Source organism: Chrysemys picta, chromosome 3 (genome assembly GCF_011386835.1).
Source record: "Chrysemys picta bellii isolate R12L10 chromosome 3, ASM1138683v2, whole genome shotgun sequence".
NCBI lineage: Eukaryota > Metazoa > Chordata > Testudines > Emydidae > Chrysemys > Chrysemys picta.
Window position 1 is genome coordinate 73849285 of NC_088793.1, and position 13253 is coordinate 73862537.

Genomic DNA, 13253 nt, shown 5'->3' on the forward strand with positions numbered 1-13253 from the left:
CCCTTTTAGCCTAACCCAGAGACTCTCAACACTTCCGTCTCCTATGTCCATCTCTACCTCAGTCCAAGTGTGTACATTTTTAATATATAAGGCAACACCTCCATCTTGGTCCATCTTGTCTACTACAGGGTTCCCCAGCATAGTCTGGTGTGATTATGCACATGTTTAACATTCTGCATTATCTCTAGCTACTTTGTTTTATTGTAGTGTTTGTGATATAACTAATTCTGCTAATAAAACTATTAAAATATCAGAAGAACTTTCCTAAGTGTGAATGTCTCCCCAAAGGCCCTCACTCACAAAAGCTGCAATACATTGGCTGATCTAGAGGCAGCTGAATCATGCCAAACCACAGAATGTAAAATTGGGAAATCTAACACCCAGGGCCGGCTCCAGGGTTTTGGCCTCCCTAAGCAGCACAAAAAAAAAAAAAAAAAAAAAAAAAAAAAAAGCCGCGATCGTGATCTGCGGTGGCAATTCAGCAGGAGGTCCTTCGCTCCGAGCGGGAGTGAGGGACCGTCCACCGAATTGCCGCCGAATAGCTGGACCTGCCACCCCTCTCTGGAGCGGCCGCCCCAAGCACCTCTTGCCAGGCTGGTGCCTGGAGCCGGCCCTGCTAACACCTAACCAATAGCTCAGGCATCAGTAACTGCCTGGCTCTTCCTACCATCACTGTGTTATGCCATAGTTAATAAAAGTTGTGGCCTTCACTTTAACCAACCCTGAGTGTGGTATCACAGTCACTTTGGTATCTGGGCCAACTGCTGTCCAATTTGCGCCCTCACTATGGTTTTAATTCTACTTTTTTGAAACATCCACAATCACTTCACTACTTCCAACAACCCCAATCTCCCTCTCTATTGCATAATTTTCTTGCCTTCTGCAAAAATCTGTTCTCCAGCCTTCTGTCCCACCCTCATGACTCCTACCCCCACAAAACTTCTTCTTACATGCACTTGATCCTCTGTCTCCTCTCACCCAGTGCTGGCCCTGACTTATTGTTTCTGTCTTGTCATGAATTTTAGACAGGAGACAACAACACAGATGCCAGTCTGTGTTACCTATTTTTTTCAATGTTTATTTTATGGTTCACTAATTAGAATGGAATATTGGTGTTTACTAGTTATAGGGTTCTCTCTTCAATGACCAAAAACTTCATTTTTATTAGTTATAATTTTTAGGCCATGGATTAGATACTACAGGATATGAGGTTTTCATCTAAAGGAGACCTGATATAATAGCTTTCTGAAAAAAACAAAATGACCTAAACTAGAAAATGAATTATAGGGAAGAATCCTGTCCTGGCAAATAGATAGAGCAGATCATAGAACAGGTTTTTCTTAGGACTACACAGATTTTTGTTTTGTCAAGTCTCATATGCCACCTATTACTCAATTTAAAAATAAATAAATAAAAATCCATGATACAGTTTACATTTCTCTTCTCTTACCTGCTGTCCACTACTAGCTTCACCAAAGTCGCTCCTGGTTTACACCTGTGTACATAACTGGAAAATACATTGTTTTTTATGAAAATTATGTGATTCCTAAAGATGGGTATTTTTTAATTTAACTTTTTAATTCAGTTTCTGCTAACATTCATATCAGTGATTTTTTTTTTAATCACAAGAATGTTCATAGAAATCAGAACTCTCCCAAATACTCATGGGCCTGTGGTTGTGCTGGAAATGTTTATGAAGCCGTTACGAAATCTTTGTTTTCCTTCCTTTTAAGAAAAGTTTTGGTCATCCAAGCAGGAAGCAAGAATACCACCATTGGCCTATCACATAAAACAAATAATGAATAGTCTAACCCACAGTCAAAATGAATAACTTGCAAGCAATCCAAAGGCTGACCTATGTTAAAGTGTACCTCAAGCAAGTGAACAGGGAACAGATTTGTAAAAATCAAAATCTCTTTATAGATAGTTTTAAAAAAAACAGTTGTTGAATAATTTAATGTGCTTCAAATAGTTTGTCCAGCTCTAATCATCATTATCAACCAAACGTGGCTCACAGCTGGCTGCCAATTGCATAAGTGGTCAGAGCAATAACTTGTACAGTATTAGTTGTGTCTGATTTGCATGGTAATTGTAATGCACCTCAAAGTATAAAACTACCAAGTTTATACTGACAGTAGATACATTCCAATCAAGTTTACTGAAGCATTCTTTAAATGTATTTTTAGACATTATGTTCCTCCTAATTGTCCTGCAGTTTGAATGGGAGATATTGACCAACAGAATTGGGAATGCACAAATTAATACTGCAACATTTGTGAATTCCTGTGTTTTTTAGAGTTTGTTCTGTAAACAGTTCCCTAATGATTTCTCTATTGGCAAATTGCTTGTTTTTTTTTTTTTAAATAAACATTTTTATAAAAATTCAAATGGCTTAATATTTCTAAAAGAGGATCCCAATATACCTCAACTGTAGTTCTTCCATACAAACCACCCCTGTGGGGAAAGCCTAAACAATAATGCATGCCTTAGAGGTCAACAAAGTCAGGTTCTGATGGGGAGAGAGTGTAATAAATTTCAGAACAGCAGACTCTTCACTGAAAGCAACGCATCTCTTGTTTAAATGAGAAGGCTGTTTTCTTTAGTATCCATGGAGCTGCCACCACATCATAGGAAGAGGGCACACTGTTGAGGCCATGAATCCTGCTTCTCATACTATTCTTCCCAATGACTTCTGCTATTTTCAGGTCTCTAAGTAGGTTTTTCTTCATTCGTGTCATTTCGCTACAAGAAGAGAGATTTTTACTTAGTTCCTTAACAACGGGGAGAACAGCAGCTCACCAATTCCAGTATTCTAATATCCAAGTTTTCCTGGTAGATTACAGTAGTGTATTTCCCTTTCATATTCAGCCACTCCCTCTTTTTTCCCCCCAAGGTTCATCTTCATTTTATCAGGCTTTTAATCTTCTCTTACATTTATCTGTGACCTGTAACTTTTTCATATTGTTTCTTTATCCCAGCCCTATCACTTCAATATTTATTATTTTCAGACACTATCAGTTACTGCACAGTAGACCCTCATTAGATTTTGTTTTTAATCTGAACAAGCTAATTACAATTTAGAATGCTTGTTAACTTTTTAAATAGTTTTTATTGATTCTTATCAGAGTTAATTTTCATATGCAGATTTAGTCTTCTACTTGATATTCCACAGTCAGAGACCAAAAAAAAAAAAAAAAAAAAAAAAGACCATTAGAAGCTGATATTTCCTACTGAAATTTGCCCCTGGTAAAACGTTTGATTTACTGTAGATGAAGATCAGAATGATTAGAATATTTTGAAGAATAAAATCTACGTTAAAGAGTTATGTTATATAGCTTCACTTATCTTTAACTTGCACACCCTGCACATTTTCAAGAGAATTGGCAGTCCTGATGCAGATAAAATATCATCAGACCTCTCCTTGCTACTCTGTTTTTTTTCAAAGTGAATATTAATTACCAGCTTCAAGCCAAAACAGTTTTCACATTTCTATGCCTGGTGTGTTTTGAATCAGAAAACTTTTGGGGGGCCGTGGGTTAAAAATAGAACTCTTGGCTACAGGAACACACAGAAGAGTTGTAAATTTCCTAAATAAATAAATAAATAAATAAATCAGAAGTAACCTAAATCTAAAGCATTCAAGCTTCAGTCTCAGCTCTACTTTCTACTCTGTTGTATCTTTTGTGAAATTTACAATTTCACTGCACAGAGAGAATGATTTATTCTTAATATTTAGTGATAATGATCATTGTGTTTTTCCAGACTTATGTTAGGAAGGCAAAGTTAACAATATGATTTTTGTATAATACGTAAGAAAGCTATTTGGCTATTTTGATTCTGAAGAGGGGAGAGGAAAGGATTTTTTAGTATTTTTAAAAAAAAATTACAAGCAAGTAAAAACAGAAACAATCAGGCTCTAGACTAAAGCTAAATCTCTGATTATAATCTTCTGATTTTTTTTTTAATGCAGTACTTTATTCTCTGGCCTCTTTCCCATTAAACGTAATATTCACTAATACAGTATACGAAAATTAACAGCATTAGAAGGAAAATAGCTAAGAAAGGCAATTTGATCCACTGATCTTAGTACTGTAATTTACCTTCCAGTAAGAACCATATTAACCTTGTTTTAATTTAATCCCAAGACAGTGGTCCTTTTGAGACAGGGACAATGACAGACAGAAATCAATATTCTAAGAACAAAACAGATTTCTCACATAGATAGATTATAAAGAGATAATATTTTGGAAGTTTTCCATTGTTTATCCAGGATTATTATACTTTCCAACAAGCTGTTGGGAAGAGAATATCCACTGAAAAATATGCCTATCTATTTAAGTAAGCAGCAGCAGAGGATGATGGCTATAATGTAGCTGTGTTGTCACATAGCTTGGGCTTGCATCTTAAATGGTCCTTTGCAAGTCTTCTTCCTTCGTCAACAGTTGGTATGGGAGGATTTAGTTTTTAAATCCTTCAAAATTGCAATTTTTAAAATCATTTGTAGCCAACCTCATGCTCTCCTTCCTTCAATCTCAGCTTTGTAAACCTTCTGTAAATATGTTCCAAAAGTTGAGTAGAAATCAGGGTGGATTGATTTAAATCAAAGCAATTTAAATCACTGATCATAACCATGACTTAAAGGAGCAAACACTAATCCTTCAGTCAAATAACTGATTTTAATCATGTTTTGCAATTGTACTTTTTTAGTTATTTTCCTAAAGAACACTTCATTTTCATTAGCTGGAAGCCATTAAAACATGTTCATTTGCAATTAAATAAAGCCTTTATATTACATTTTGGGATTCTTTTTGATAACAATGAGAATAAACTATATCTATATGCTTATTTAGGAAAATAGCTTACTTTAATTTAGATTCTTATTTTTTACAGTTTTATTATATTAGAAAATGCTATATGGCAGCAAAACATGGTCGCTGACAAAGACGGAAAAACATCAGCTGTCTGTCACACAGAGGGCAATGGAACGAACATTTTTGGCATTTCGCTCCCTGATTGCATCCCCAATGAAATAATTAGGCAGCAGTCTGGAGTCCAAGATGTCGTTGTCGAAAGCAGGCTCAGCAAAATGCGGTGGGCGGGACATGTGGCCTGACTCAGTGACAGATCGACTGAAGCTATATCTGAGTGGTATCCGCGAGAACTGCAATGGCCAAATGGTCGGTCTCCAAAGAGGTGGGATGATTTCTTAACAAGGAGATATGGACAAACATGGCAAAGGATGGCCAGAGCGAGAGAAGATTGGAAGATGTGTTGTGATCGGCTCAGTCTTAACTGATGAAGGACCGACAGTCTACGCAGAAAATGGGGAGTGATGCATGTTTTATTTACTAAATTATGATTAATTTACTTGAGACTGGTGTCATGCTGTATTTGGATAGAAATTCAAATATAATTAAAATGCATAAACCAGGAATTTTTAAAAATTAAATAAAACTACCTTTAATGGATTGGATTCATGTGGGGAAAAACATCAAAAAAAAGTTTGGTATTTAAAACTAAATGATTTATTAAACAGGAAGTATTATCTGTAATTAGTGAATTGAACTCTTTTTACAATTTGGCAGCAAATATGTACTACATAATGGGTTTTTTTGTTGTTGTAGTTTTGCATTTAATTTAAATAATTTAATAGATTATACTAAATTTAGGCCTTAGCGTAGCTTGTCAATTTCAATTTTAATTTTAAATAGTTTTATCTTTTTTAAAAAAAATAAACGTGTATTGAATTTAAATAAAATATGATTTACATAAAAATATTTTTATTATTAAAAAAAAGATCACTGATTTTTATCCACCCTAATGGACATTAAATGGAAAAACACAGAGGGGCTATTCCTGCTCCCAATGAAATCAGTGAGTTTTGCTACTTATTTTAATAACACCAGCCTCAGGTCCCAAATACTAATAGAATTAGAGATGGGATGACCGGAACTTGCTTTGTTTGATTTTTGCAAGACCAAAACAAGAGGATGATTTGGCTCCAGATACAATTTTTTTTCTGGATCTCTGAAGTTTCAAGATGGAGATAGATTTCAGATAAATGGTTCTAGTCATGAAGCATCTCTAAATAGAAGAGGTAAATAGAAAAGATGGAGAAAGTGGCATAATACCACCTTTCTCAAAACTATTTTAATTAGTTTAGAATACTTAAAATGAGATGATAAAAACATGAATAAGAAGATAAACATAAGAAAACAGACAATGAAAAAGGATCGAGAAATGACCAGTAGAGGGAACACAAGAGGTAAAAAGTAGAAAAGAAGATAAAGGGGTAATTAATGAGTATAGAAGAACCTGTATATTTTGAACAAAGGAGAAAATGAAAGCAATGATGATAGCATTGATTTTTTCCCCATAGCTGATCAAATAATATTCATCAAATAGTTTATTTTAAGAATTTTGTTTTGGCACTCAAACTATTGGAGTAATTCTTCCACAATGATTAAGCATCCCTAGAACTGGTTGAACAGTATTCAATAAATAAATGTAATGATTCATTTGCATCATTTGTCAAATGAATTAGGATTTTTTCTCCTTTGATATTATTCAACCCCACTGTAATATTTACCAGAGATCTGGAAGCATCTTCTACTTTCTTCCTAGTGCAATCTAGTTCTTCACATCCCTCTCTGTTGCTTGAATCCGGCATCTAGTAGTTCTCTGTTTCTCCTTTATCTCTATCAAAAATTGATGGAGGGAAAACAATATAGGAATTCTACTGTTTTTGACTTATCAGCAATTGTGTCATACTAATGTTCTATTTTATCATTGGCCTTTCTTTTTCCTTGTATAATTTTATTAAAATAATGTCATTTGTTTTCTTGCTTACTCTCTCTAAACTGCTAGTGTGTATTCTGCTTCTGGCAATTCTTCCTTTTGAATTTCATTAGACAAATACTTATTGTGCTTGAGTTCTTTTTAAAATTTCATTTTACGTTTGTCTTTTTTTACTATTCAGTTTTCTTTCTAATATTAATAATTAAGAACCATCAGTGTGCAAGACACAGCAAAATGCATAGGGTTTATAGGCCTTGATCTTGCATTAAGAGTCACAGGTGTGTACCCCTGAATGGGGGTATTATCTGTAATGGGGATCCACATAGACACACTCCTAACCTACAGGGGTTCTCAGTGACCTACAATTAGAAACAAAAGCAACTATTGTATACGTAAGACCATGAGAATGACCTTAGTGGGTCAGACCATATAGCCCAGTATCCTGTCTTCCAGCAGTGGCTGGTGCCACATGCTTCAAAGGGAATGAAGAGAACAGAGCAATTATTGAGTGATCCATCCCCTGTTGTACAGAACCAGCTTCTGGCTGTCAGAGGTTTAGGGACACCCAGAGCAGGGGGTTGTGTTCCTGACCTTCTTGGCTAATAGACAATGAGGGACATATCTTCCATGAACTTATCTAATTCTTTTTTGAACCCACTTATACTTTCGGACTTCACAACATCCCGTAGAAACAAGCTACAGGTTGACTGTGTGTGGTGTGAAGAAGTACTTCCTTATGTTTGTTTTAAACTTGCTGACTATTAATTTAATTGGATGATCCCTGGTGCTTGTATTATGTGAACGGATAAATAACACTTCCTTATTCATTTTCTCCACACCATTTAAGATTTTATAGATCTCTATCATATCCCCTCTTACTCATCTCTTCTGTAAGATGAACAGTCCCAGTTTTTTTAATCTTTCCTCAAATAGAAGTTGTTCCATACCCCTAATCATTTTTGTTGCTCTTCCCTGTACCTTTTCCAATTTTTATATATAAAAGAGAGAGACAGAGAGAGAGAGAGAGAGAGAGAGAGAGAGAGAGAGAGAGATGTGGTGATCAGAACTTCACACACTGTTCAAGGTGTAGATGTAGCATGAATTTATATAGGGGCATCATGATATTTGCTGTTTTATTATCTATCCCTTTCCTAATGGTTTGTAACATTCTTAGTTTTTCTGACTGCCACTGCACATTGAGAGGATGTTTTCAGAAACTATCTACAATGACTCCAAGATCTTTCTTAAATGGTTGTTATTGTATTTAGTGACCGATGATGTTGACAATGGCATTACATCTTGTGAGTATGGTTATGGCTAAAAAGCCCAATGTGCGAGTCACAGTCCTTTTTGTAGGGAAGTGCATCGGTAGCTTGTTGCTGAGGAAGAGATTACAATCTGGGCCTTCCGAGTCTTCCCCTGGTTTCTACTCAGCCTCTGTGCCTCAAGATCCATACTGCAGTTAATCTCGAACTGGATAGCTCCAGCAATGATGACTACTCACCAGTGTGATCTGTCTGGTGCTGATGACTACCAACTGTCAACGGCAATGTTGCACTGCTTCAAGTTATGCTTCAGTGTGTCCTTGAAGCATTGCTTCTGTCCACCTTGTATGTAGTTGCTCATTTTCAGTTTGCCATACAGAAACTGTTTTGGCATTCTGCTGTCATCCATCCTCAACACGTGTCCAGCCCAGCATAACTGTTATGAAGTAAGCATGATTTCAATCCCTGTGGAGTGACAACATTCCAGAACCTCATTATTGGTACCTTTATCCTGCCATTTGATGAAACATATGGGACACAGGTGTCATAAATGGAACTTATCTAGATGCCTGTAGCAGGTCTAGGTCTCACACCCATACAAGCTGGACAGCACAACTGCTTTATAAGCTTTTCACTTGGTTTAAAGCTTAATGCTGTTTCTGCCAGACTCTGCCTGATAACTGGCTTTGTTGATATTACTTGTTAGCTCCTTGTCTATAGTAGTATCATTCAACAATATACTACCAAGATAGCAGAAGTCTACAACAGCATTCAGCTGGGTGTCACTAATGGTGACATCAGCTGTGTGAATTTCTTGAGCTGTAACAGCTAATTTAGAACCCATCATTTTGTATGTATAGTTGGGATTATTTTTTCCAATGTGCATTACTTTGCACTTATCAACACTGAATTTCATCTGCTATATTGTTCCCCAGTCACCCAGTTTTGAGAGATCTTTTGTAACTCTGAGTATTTTTAGGAAGGCTGGATAATTAATGGAACTCTGAACCTTAAAAAGCTTTGTTAAGTCTCAGCCCTTCCCCATCCCCATAGATGTCAGTGCTCATCTAAGCAGTTTGTGGCTGTTTCTATTTCTAAAATAACATTGCAAATAAAAAATGGTCATTAAAGCTGAAAGTTTGTCATGATTGTTTTTCCTAAACACCATTAATTTTACATGCTCCTCCCCCAAGCCAATAGATATGTCTAACTGATGTAAAATAGACCTAATGTTAACTACTGCACTAGAGGTATCCTTGGTGGGAATAAAAATGTTGATGTAAAATTCAGAGGCAGCAGTTGTGGGCCTTAGAGTCAATGATTCTTGCAAGTTGTCAAAGCTGTTGCAATACCTATGATAAATAAACTTGTATGTCCCATTAATAACTTTCTGACCCTAAAAGATGCGGTCATTGTGGGGTGGCTCAGCAGTTGTACTCTAAGTGATACAGGTCTATAGCTATGGTTCTTTATGTAAATTTAACTCCAAAACTCTTGGCTTTTAAACACTTCTGTTTTTTTTAAAATAATCTTCTAATAATGCTTTAAAGAAATGTATATGTATTTTTAGGCTTGATTCTATTTAACAATATTCTTATCATGAAAATGTAATCATAAAGTGATGTTTCTCTATTAATTCCTATTTTTATTGCCTTCAATACAATATATACCCATCCATATTAGCATTCTGGTTGTGTGATTCATCCCACCATGTTGCAGTAATTGCTATTTTTGCATACTTTTCCTCCAGCATTATTAATTTAAATTCATCCTGTTTATTACTCATGCTGTTGGACAATAGCAAACTATAGGCAAAGAAAATCTGCTAAGTCGGAGGATTTAGAGACTACCAATGGACTTCCTGCAGATTTCACTGTATTCACCAGACTCTAAGCTTTCATTTAAAAAAAAATCCCCAAACTTCATGTTTTAGAAAGAGCCTTCACAATACAAACTGATGTTCTGTCATCTTTCAGTGTGTGCAGAGTGAAACAATAGCGCTAACAGAAGACTAAACTATTTGATTGTTAATGCTGAAGCCTAAATATAACAACTTAATTATTTACATTCTTAACCATTTCGTTGCTGATTGCCACACGGGAACCAATGAGCTAAGGCATTTATCCACTGTGACTAATTATATTAGCCCCTTCTAATGTCCCATTCATTTGAAAATATGTTTCATAGTAACAGAGCTGAAGTTTTGAATATACAAAGGATCCAATATTGTACTTTTGATTTGAAAAAATAAGATGTTTGCTATTCTCTTTACAAAATTACAGCAAGAGAGGAGTTCAGAGTGCAGTCTGATAAAAACTGTTAGACTCCGATAGTGCATCTTGTTGTTGGTCTTGGTCCAACAGCACAGACAGTAGTTCAGGTTAGTCAGCAAATATACAGTTTGAATGAACCACCATGTATCTCAATATGATCTGGTCTGGTAAAGAAATACAGGAATGAACTAAGGAAAATGAAATGAAAAATTCTCTACAGAAATTCTAACTATTTTGGAGGAAAATCTCTCCTAATTTCCCCAAAATTCACCCATCAAAGCACCTGGCATTTGTATGGAGGCACCAAAGGACTTTTACCCACTCCCACATTTGATCTCTATGCTCCAGAATTTTCTATACATGGTCCTCTTTTGCGTGGTCAGAAATTGCAAGCAAAACTCAAAGCTCAATCTACAACTGGCAGGCAGTGGGGGTTTAGTGAGAAAGACAATAAAAGGGAGGGAAAGAAGTGAAGATTCTGAAGTCTCCCTGAAATGACAAAGGCTTGACCTGCAGAGAGATTAAAGGAAGGAAGAGCTGCACCAAATTACTCTTCTTTCTGAGAAAATCTGTGAGTAGAATCTATGTATTGCCAGCCACAACCCTCCCACTTCACTCTTTCCTCATCTCCATGCCCACCACCACCAAAATCTAGTAGAACATGATTTCAGCAGCTCCTCAGTAGACATAATACACAAACCCAATCTCCCCTTACTACACCCAATACATTATTGTAATAGGATGTATCTAGAAGGAGTGTCTTGTAAGGTATCAAATGAAAGCTGGTAACACACTGGTCATTAATATCATTATGAAATGTTTGTATTAACACTACATGAGAAATTATGGAAACTTACTGATACTATGCTTTGAAGTGTGCAAAGAAACAAAGGCAGAAACAGGTTTTCTTTTAGATAGGAGGGAAGGTAGTTATCTGCCTTTAATGTAAATTACGCATTGCGAAATCTATACAAAAGGAAAGCAAGTCAACAGGAAAAGCCAGGTTGAGTGGGATATGTGAAATCAACAATCCTTACTCAGAGACTGAAGCCTCAAGAGGTAGTTTTTGTCTCTGGGGTCAAACCAGTGAGTTTGGGGCAATACAAGGTGAGGCAAAAAGATATTTTGTTATCTGTTTACTGGGGAGACCCCAGGCAGGTTATGGGGGGAAATCATTATCATCTGTTTTTACTGAAAAATCAGCAAGCTCTGGAGAAAGTCTTTGAGGTTACAAAAATTGCTTTAGCCTAGGAATTGTAGCTTGTTAAAGTTGTGTTTAGTCTCTTAGAAGCATATTATAGTTTTGTTTCATTTGTTTCATTTCCGTTTCTGAAACCCTTACTCAGTATCAATTGAATCTTTATCTTTGTTAATAAATTTCTCTGTTTTATCACAAGTAGATCTGGATGCTGTAATATTGAGCAAAGTATGAATTTTAGTAGACTCAAGTAAGCTGGTGCGTACACTGTCTCTTTGGAGGCAGTGAACTTGGTAATTACTGTGAGAGTGTCCAGTGATAGGTGATGGATACCACACAGGAATGCTCTTCAAGTGGGCTTAGGGACTAGGGTGTACTAAGTGTTACCTGCAAGGGAAAAAAAAAGAGATTGTTAGGGTATGACTTGAGACCAGAGTGACTGAACTAGAGGAGCTAAGGAAGACAGAGAGGTACATAGATGAGACTTTCCAGGACACAGTGGAGTGGTCCCACTCCCCGTCTAATAGCCTCTGTCCTGTTGAGGAGAATTAAAGTCTCAGGGAAGGAGAACATCAAACTAGAGCGGAGGGAAACAATCCCACAGTTGGGACCCTCCTTCCAGATGATGTCATGGTATCCTTTCATACTGAGAATACCTTCCTGGGGAGGGAATCCCTGTCATTAGGGAGAAACCAGTAATAGTAATGGGGGAGTCAATCATTAGAAATATAGATAGTTGGGTTTCTGATGACTGGGAGAACCACATGGTGAATTGCTTGTTGGGTGTGAAGGTTGTGGATCTCTTGAGACATCTAGACAGCATTATGATCTGTGCTGGGGAGGAGCCGGTGGTCATGTACATGTAGGTATTAATGATATAGGAAAAAGTAGGAGAGAGATCCTGGAGAAAAAAGTTTAGGCTGGCAGGTAGGAGATTAAACTCCAGGACATCCAAGGTAGCATTTTCTGAAGTGCTTCCACTTCCATGTGCAGGACCAGTTAGAGAGGTAGAACTGCAGGGTCGCAATGTGTGAATGAGATAATGGTGTTTGGAAGAGGGATTTAGGTTTATTGGAAACTGGGGAACCTCTTGGGAAGGGAGAATGGGCTGCATCTAAGCCAAAATGGAACCAGATTGCTGGCATGTAAAATTAAAAAGGTCATGGAGGAGTTTTTAAACTAAGGGCTGGGAGAAAGTTGGCAGGTGTAGAGTAGCACATGGTTTGGACAGACACATCCCTTAGGGGAGGATCTATTAATGAAGATTCTCTGTGTCCTAGTAAGGAGGAGAGGATGGAAGATGATGAAATACAGGTAGGAACAGAAGAGAAACTGTCAAATTAAAAAGAGTCCCTATTAATTACATCATATGAAGGTAGACAACTAAAAAGTTACAAATTTTATAAGTGCCTGTATACACATGCTTGAAGTCTAAATACTAAGATGGATGAACTAGAGTGCCTGGTATTAAATAAGGGTATTGATATAATAGGCATCACAGAAACTTGGTGGAATAATGATATTTAATGTGACAGGGTAATACCAGGGTACAAAATATATAGGAATGACAGGGTAGGTCGTGCTAGCGGGGGGAGTGGCACTATATGTGGAAGAAAGCATACAGTGAAATTATAGTAAAAATCTTAAATGACTCAAACTGTACCATAGAATCTCTATAGATAAAAATTCAGTGCTTGAATAATAAGACTATAGCAGTAG

General features: G+C 36.6%; 1 long non-coding RNA gene across 1 annotated transcript in view; it reads right to left on the reverse strand.

Annotated features, from left to right (window-relative positions):
• The window catches only part of LOC112059080 (uncharacterized), a 102505-nt gene that overhangs the window by 5831 nt on the left and 83421 nt on the right, over positions 1–13253 (reverse strand). Inside the window, exons 2-3 of the long non-coding RNA XR_010599543.1 lie at positions 8303–8528; positions 1451–2742 (exon numbers count right to left, since the gene is read on the reverse strand). This is a non-coding gene — a long non-coding RNA (uncharacterized LOC112059080). The remainder of the gene's footprint in view (positions 1–1450; positions 2743–8302; positions 8529–13253) is intronic.